The sequence below is a fragment of the Panthera leo genome, chromosome D2 (genome assembly GCF_018350215.1).
Source record: "Panthera leo isolate Ple1 chromosome D2, P.leo_Ple1_pat1.1, whole genome shotgun sequence".
Taxonomy (NCBI): Eukaryota; Metazoa; Chordata; class Mammalia; order Carnivora; family Felidae; genus Panthera; species Panthera leo.
The window spans coordinates 78,473,015-78,481,525 of record NC_056689.1 but is presented as its reverse complement, the minus strand read 5'-3'; the positions used below and the strand labels follow the sequence as shown (position 1 = coordinate 78,481,525).

General features: G+C 45.7%; 1 long non-coding RNA gene across 1 annotated transcript; it reads left to right on the top strand.

Moving 5' to 3' along the window:
* Window positions 1–1,790: 1,790 nt before the first annotated feature.
* Window positions 1,791–5,734, top strand: LOC122202529. Its single transcript, XR_006194716.1, has 2 exons — window positions 1,791–1,877; window positions 5,441–5,734. It is a non-coding gene; the product is annotated as an uncharacterized LOC122202529 (long non-coding RNA).
* Window positions 5,735–8,511: the final 2,777 nt, after the last annotated feature.

Here is an 8,511-nt window from a genome sequence, read left to right as displayed (position 1 = left end):
AACGGGGGCCTTAGGGCTGATCACGCGACCCCTGTCCCCGGCAGCTCCTGAGGGAGCAACTCTGCAGAGTCCAAGTGCTAAGTGAAAACATCTATGGATCGGGGCTCTTGCAGCCCCGATCTGCTGCCTGCCTCCTGGAACGCCTCCTCATCTTTTGTGGGTCTCCTCCAGGGTTGCCTCCGTTTGACACCTTCCCAGACCCCCAGGCAGAGTTGCTCTCTGTCCCAGGTGGGTTGAATTGCCATTGAGCAGCTGGGAGGAAGGAACTTGGCAGCCACCTATTTTCGCAAAGTTGTATGACAATCATTACCAATTCCCGAAGATCCTCCTCACCCTGAAAAGAAACCCCGGGCCCGTTAGGGGTCACTCCCCCCTCGTCTTCTTCCACCAGCAGCTGGCAACCACTGATCTCCTTTCTACCTCTAGGGACTTGCCTATTCCAGACAGTTCGTATCAACGGAATCATACGATATGTGGCCTTTGGTAACTAACTTCTTCGATTTAGCATAATGTTTGCAAGGTTGATCCGAGTGGTAGCAGGTATCAGCAGGTTCATTGCTTTTTATTACCAAATAACAGTCCGTTGTACGGATATACCATATTTTGTTTGTCCCTTCGTCAGCTGGTGGATATGTGAGTGGTTTCCACTATTTGGCCATAATGCGTAACGTTGCTATGACCATTCACGAACGCACATTTACGCGGATGTACGCTTTCAATTCTCTTGGGTACGCACCTGAGGGGGAGTTGCTGGATCTCTATGGTCAACATCTGAGAAACCGTCAAATTGGTTTCCAGAGAGGCTGCATCATTTTACACTCTCATCAACGGTGTACACGAGTCCCAATTGGTCCAAACCCTTGTCAGCACTTCTTATTTTCTGCTTTTTTTTTTTTTTTTTAGAGCGGACATCCTAGCAGGCGCGAGGTGGTATCTCATTGTGGTTCGGGTTTGAATTTCTCTAATGATTAGTGAGGTTGAGCGTCTTTCCATGTGTTTGTTGGCCATTTGTATATCTTCTTTTGGGGCAATACCTGTTTTTCTGCAAAAGAAGCCAGCTGGGATTTTTATTTCGATTATGTTTAATCTACAGATCAATTTGGAGGGTATTGTCATCTTAACAACATTAAGTCTTGTGACCCAGGAACACAGTTGTCCTTCCATTGACTTAAGTCCTTAATGTCTTCCAATGATATTTGTAGTGTTTAGTATACACAACTTACAATTCTTTTGTTGAATTTATTCCTAAGAATTTTATAATTTTTGACGCTGTAAGTAGGTGGACTTATTTTCTTAATTTCACTTTTGGATTGCTCATTGCTGGTGGACATAAAGACAATTTTGTGGATTCCTTATCATTCTCTATATACGAGATTATGTCATCTTCAAATAGAGATATTTTTACTCCTTCTCTTCCTATTTGGATACCCTTTGTTTCTTTTTCTTGCATAATTGTTCTCATTGCACTTGAAATCTGTCCCTTCCAGCTGAACCATGAGATCCTTGAGACAGAGACTTTGTCTTATTTATCTTGTCATATCCCCAGGCTTGGTACAGGACCTAATCAATAATAAATGTCTGATAAATGGATGTAAGGACATAAGAGTAAGAATCTCACTTTAAAATATGAAGTTTTTAAAAGATTTTCTCACCAAACATCACATGCTTTTTAATATAATATGAAGAACCAAACACCACATATGAAGTATTCTTGCCCAAAATAAGTGAATTAGAGCTAATTCTAGCTTATAGGAAATACAGGCCATAAAGGCACAAGTGAAATGACATCACAAGGAAGCAGGCAAAATCAGAATGTAGAACATTCTATAGAACAACTGATCAACTTCTCTAACCAGTCAATGGTTTGTGGAAAAATGGTATGTGGAAGAGGGTATTCTAGAATAATAGTGATTCTATTATTTGCTTGAAAATGTCCACCAAGCCAAGTAGTATGTATGTATATGTGCACATATACGTGTACATACATGTGTACATCTTCTCTATCCATTTCTCAGTTGATGAAAATTTGGGCTTTTTCCATAATTTGGCTATTGTTGATAGCAGTTATAAACATTGGGGTGCGTGTGCCCCTTTGAATCCGCATTTTTGTAACCTTTGGATAAAAACCTAGTAGCGCAATCAAAGAGAGTGAAGTCTTGCCATTTGCACCAACGTGTGTGGAACTAGAATGTATTATGCTAAATGAAATGAGTCGGTCAGAGAAAGACAAGTATCGCATGGTTTCACTCATAGGTGTAATTTAAGAAACACTACAGATGAACACAGGGTAAGGGAGGGAAAAATAAGATAAAAACAGAGAGGGAGACAAACCGTAAGAGACTCTTAAATGCAGAGAGCAAACTGAGGGTGGCTGGAGGGGAGGTAGGTGGGGAGATGGGCTAAAGGGCATTAAGGAGGGCGCTTGCTGGGATGAGAGCTGGGCGTCATATGTAAGTGATGAATCCCTGGGTTCTACTCCTAAAACTAAACTACTACACCATAGTTACTACCTACATTACTAACGACACCGTATGTTAACTAACTTGAATTTAAATAAATAAATTAAAGTGTGTGTGTGTGTGTGTGTGTGACCCTTTAGCTATCCTGGGTCACCCTTAAAGGCTGACCCTTTCCTGTCAGGACCCTCCCTGTGGAAAGACTGTGCTTCCCAGACCATTGAGAGCAGGATGAACAAACAAGAAATAAGAGGAAGCAACCTGGTACCTCCCCAGCTGAAGCTTGAAAAGCCTTTGCGTGTTCCCCCACCTCTTTCCCAAGAAATGGGCTAGTTCTTCAAACTGGGTCTGAGGGCACAGAGCCAAAGTCAATCGATGTGGGGTGTGGAACATGAACCAAAAGAGAAACCTTTGTGGGTAAAAGCCACTGAGATTTGGAGGTCACTTGTTGTGACCCATCCTAAGCTGTCCTAAGCTCACATAACAATCTCCATAAGATATTAACATGAAACATTAGTGATACATGAGCAATGCCCATAATTTGTTGAAGTGCATATTTAAGATGGAAGGAATAAAATGGCCATGGTAGGCAAAATTCTAAGATGGCCCCAAGATTCATACTCCCTGGTGTACCCACTCTGAATAATCCTCTCCCTCTGACTGAGGGTAAGACCTGTGAATATGACGGGATATCATTGCCCATGACAGGTTACTGAGCAGATGACTTCAAGTTAATCAAAAGGGAATCATCCTTGGTGGGCCTGACCTAATCAGATGAGCCTTTAGAAGAGGGTAACGTGTCAGACATATTTCCCTGCTGGCCTCAAAGGAGAAGCAAATCGCTGCCTAGGGAGAGGATGGCCTGTAGGAGCTGAGGGCCTCAGTCCTACAACCACAAGGAAGTGAATTCTGCCAACAACCACACGAGCTTGGCTGCGGCCTCTGAGCCTCAGATGAGCCTTCCCGCCCTGCTCAACATCGGGACTGCAGCTCCGTGAAAGTTGAGCAGAAGAACCAGCTAAACTGTGCCCAAGGTCCTGAACCACAGAAACCGTGAGATAACAAATGCGGGTTGCTTAAGCAGCTAAATCCATGGTAATTAGGAATACAGCAACCCAAAACAAACATAATGTCTGTGACTTGTTTTAAAATAAGCCAGCAAAAAATGTGGGGGAAAGGCAAAGCAAGCGTGACAAAATCTGGTTAATACTTGAATCTGAGTGATGAGTAGTTCACTATTATATTCTGCCTACTTCTCTGAAAATGAAAAATTTTAAAGGATCCTCATCAGGCTGTAATCTCCTTAGGTCAGGGGCAATGACGATTCCATTCATCACTGTGTCTCTGGCAACTATCGTCAGCCCGCGGCACGCCGTGGACCAATGACTGTCAGATCAGCTCACTGACAGGATGCTGTGTTACAGCTTAGGAACTCACAACATCCTCTTGCACTTGGCATGACTAACACCATTTTACAGATGTAAGAACTGAGGCCTGGGGGGTTGACGACTCAACTCATGGGGCGCGTAAGTGATGAAAGGAGTATTCGGGTCTTTCGATTCCTGATGCAACATCCACCGGCCTCGCTTTGAATCGCAGTGTCTGCCATCCGGGTCTTCTCTGGGATTGAAATAGCTGCTGTTTCGTTCTGGTTTATCGGGAGAATTTACGCACACCACCACAGTCATATTGAGACATCCGTTAGAAAACCCAGGCAGGCAGGTTAAATGTTAATTTCCTTTCTACTGTACCATTGTCTAACCTCCTTCCATGAATCAACGTGAGTAGAGGGTTCTTCACTTACTGACATAAAACAAATTGAACAAATTATGTTACTTAGCCGAGGAAGAACTGGTCACGCCATTGATTCTGGTCCAGCCCGAGCCCAGCTCTTCCTCCTTATTAACATTCACTTGCAAATGAGGTGTGGACCCTTTAACAGAAGGTTGCATTGATCTCATTAGCATATCTGGCTGCGCGGCGGCTCATCGGTGGTCTTATTTGTAGGCGCAGCTTCTAGGTAGCACACCTGCCTGGTGCCCGCTTCTTAGCAGGCTATGAATCACAATCATAACCAGGCCATGAATCAGAGCTGTAGGTGAAAGCCATTTCTAACGATGATATCAGTACCTTCAGAGCACACAGAGGACTCAGAGTGAGCACGAGCCTTCCCAGATGTTAAATAACTAACGCAGCCTGCTACATATTTCTTTTTCTTGAAAAAGGCTGATGGCAGAGAGAGGGAATTTTAAGCTCTCATCCTCCAGGGCCGTTTTGGCTTCTATTGGAAAGACCTTTGGGGACAATGCGGGAGCCCCGTCTCTGAGCCCAAGTCCCGCACAGCCGCCCTTCGGTTGGATATTGCTGAAGGGACGATAGCTAACCGCATGGAGTGTATGTGAAAAGCCCAAGGCCCTCCTGGGGAGGCTGGAGGGCCGGACAAGGTCTCCCCGGCTCAGAGCAGGAGCTGGGGAATCAAAGGCCCCCCAGGGAGGGCTGCGCTTTTCCCTGCATTCGCTCTGTAACTTGGACCCCTTGTTGGCCTCCCTAAAACTGATTTGCTGATTTCTGCAAAATGAGGCTGATAACAATCAGTATTATGAACCCCATTTTACAGATGGGGAAACTGAGGCTCACGGAGTGAGCGGTAAGTGATAGAGCCAAGCCTGGGGCTCAGATCTGCCTGTGTCTCCAAAGCCCACAGATTTTTCTCCATGTGACACTGGGTCTCTGGAGCATCCTGTCACTGGAGGACTGGGTTTCCGCAGAGGAGTCAGGGAGCTTACAAATGACATTTGCAGTTCCCATCGCTAACTTGCTCCCTCGGCCTTTTACAACTCTGCATGACCTGAGGAGCAATCAAAGGAGAGGAACTTAAAAGCCACTTTAAATTTCAGACCAATTCAATTTTGGAATATCACTCGTGAGGTGTAGCTTCTAGACGAAATTTCTAAATGACTAATACTCTTCTTTGTCCATTTCAGGGGAAAATGAATGTTGCTGCTAACATTTGACATCAATCGCCAAATCACATGTTGTCACATCATTACTCAGCTCCGTGACAAAGGCAGAGGAAAGAGACTGCGGCTGTAATGGTGCTGTTGGGCGAGGAACCCATTTGGGGGCCCTGGCAAGGATGGAATAGGGAACAGAATGAAATCTGGCTAGAGACGCTCTGCATTATGGGTCATGATGAGGAGGAAACAGAATAAGAACCTGATGCCTTATCAGGATGACTATACATTTCATGTTTAATTGCATAAATTTCTGTGTTTTAATTTGGCCCTAGTGTGCCTTTGATGGACCTGTCACTGAAGGTAACTGGCCACCAAGACAGAAAGGTGAGGTGTCCATCACTTAAGTTACAGGGCAGGCTAAGTCCATCACCTGCAACCTCAAAATCAGGCCGCCCTCTTTCTGTTCACATGCCCATGAGGAATGGTTTTTCTTCTGCCACGAGAAAGGCGACGAATCCTCCGAACCCAACCCAAGGCCAGTGCTCCAGGGCCAGGTGTTGTGGAGGTCGGCAAGTAGGACAGAATTGGTGCTGTCCTGCCTCAGAGACACCTCTGGCATCTTCTTACGCCGAGAGGATGGGTAAGAGGCTGCAAAGAGCCTTCGAGGCCCATGTGAGGGTGGAGGGCCAGTGGTTTCTGTTGGCTTCCATACACCCCATTTTGCCTGTAAGTAGCGTATTTACGTTGGACCCGTTTCTCCATCGTGACCCAATGTTGAGATGATCTTGTTGGTAGGTCGTAGGCAACTTTGGCCAGGGGAGAGTAGGCATACCGAGGATGACAAGAGTCACAAAAGCAAGCAGCCGACACTTCATTCCTTCTTTGCGGTCTAAAGAAAAACACACGAAGAGGTGCCGGGGTGACTCGGTCGGTGAAGCGTCCGACTCTTAGTTTTGGCTCAGGTCAGGATCTCACGGTGCGTGGGTTCGAGCCCTGCTTTGCGCTCTGCACTGGCTGCACGGAGCCTGCTTAGGATTTTTCTCTCTCCCTCTCTCTCTGCCCTTCCCCTGCTCGCACACACACACTCTCTCTCTCAAGATAGATAAACATTAAAAAAATTAAAAGTAAAGAAGAACACTAAGGACCCAGAGCTTTGGGGCCCTCAATGAACTTAGTTCTTGCCGTCTGCCTGGACCTGGGCTTCCAGACGCAAGTGTCAAAACGACAAAGACAGGTGGGGATAATCCCACCCTCTCCCTGTCACTCCACCCCGGGTATACTTTTATGATCACATCCTTGGTGAAGCAGTTTAGTTTGTCCCCATGGCTCCCCTTTTGCTATCGATTTAAGACCTGTTCTATGTTATTGGCAGGCAGGGGTAGTATTAACAGAGATCAGGGAATGATTTTTTTTTTTTTTTACATGAATTCTCATAGACATATTGTCCTTTTATAAGCCCTCTTCCCACAGGCTGCATTTTCCTGGGACGCAGCCTTGACAGAGAACATGGAGCCCCAGTAATGAGCAGCTGCAGTGAGAAGGAAGCGGGGTGGGGGGGGCCACAAAGGCAGCAAAACCTGTGAAGGGAGAAGTTGACAGGCGCCGGGGCGCATGAGGGAGGTTTGGGGCAAGGGGTGGGAAGGTCAAAAGAAATTGCTGAAGCCTCAGGTCTGGCAAAAGGATGGTCGCATTCACAGAACAGGCACCCGTGGTAGAGGGGTGAAGATGGCAGCGTGGACGTGATGCTGATGGACACCCTGGGAGGGACCCGGGCTTGACAGAAAGGTGCCGGCGGGAGCTGTGGCTGCACCAGTTCCACAGGCAGAGGCGGTACCCGAAGCGCTGTGATCGTGCCAACTCACCGAGGCAGACACGCACATGTAAATATTTGGAACCGTTCCTAAATCTGCATAAAGGCCGGGAATGTAAATTACCCACAGAAGCGAATGGAAACGTGACCAGGACCCTTAGCCAAGGGGGGACCTCTTTGGGGTTGACGGCTTCTTGTCAAAATAGACACGGCCCCTTCTTCATCATGTTAATTGGGCGGACTCATCTCCTCTCGGCTCTAGAATCCCGGCATGAGTTGCTTATTTTCCTAAAAGCCCCAAATGCAAATATGTAGGTTTGTGTTTGCCTGTAATTAGCATGATGTATCTATTCAGAGTAACTACAACATCCCTTCCTGGTAATGAAAAGTGATTAATTACCAATTACGGCAAGTATCCAATTTCGTGCAGTTTACCACTGGTCTGTACCACTGAATTGCTAGCGTTCTAATTGCAGACATTACAAGTTCTAGGTAATTATTGCTGAAAGATCAGTAATATTAAAAATATTGGTTGCAGCTATTATTACATTTGCTCTAAATGCAACCAAGATTTCGAATTTATGTCGGAGCTCCCAGCCATGTCATCAGGCTATTTCTGCGACTGGTTTGGAACAACTGGTTTTTATCTGCCTTTCTCAGAGCCTATTACAACAAGTCTATTAGCAGCTCTGGGCTCCCCATTTTGTAAAGCTTCCATTAAGTGAAACAAGCTAAAAAATCGCTAGTAGGTGCCTTTAGCAAAGTAGGGAGGTAATTATCTCATTTACAGATAACTACGTGCATTTCATTTTTCAAAGCACAAAGAGAAAACTAGGTCTAAATGACACTTTTTCGTACTCATTAAATTCACTAGAGAAATATCAAATTAGGAGTTCTCAGTACAAATGCCATCATGAACTCTGACAGCAGCTATCAACAACAGGGACATTTCGGGGAAATGTCTTCACGCCCGAAGTGGAAATCAAGGAAGAGTCTTGAGAGCTTGAAAAAGGTTTGTTGTTGTTGGTGTTGTTTGCTCTGTCTTGTTTTTTAATGTGTGGTTTTTTTTTTTTTAGTTTACTGTTTCATTCCCGTCATCCAAACCCCTGAGCTATACTTCTAAATGACTGGCTTATCCGTGAGCATGCCAGGCACACACAGTTCAGAAAACTGGAGAGTCCACGCAAGCCAGGTGGCCCTGGGCAGCCAAGGGAGGCCAGCGTCACCAGGACAGATGACTTAGCTGTGCACTAAGCATACAGACAGAGGGAGATCAGAGAGACAGCTA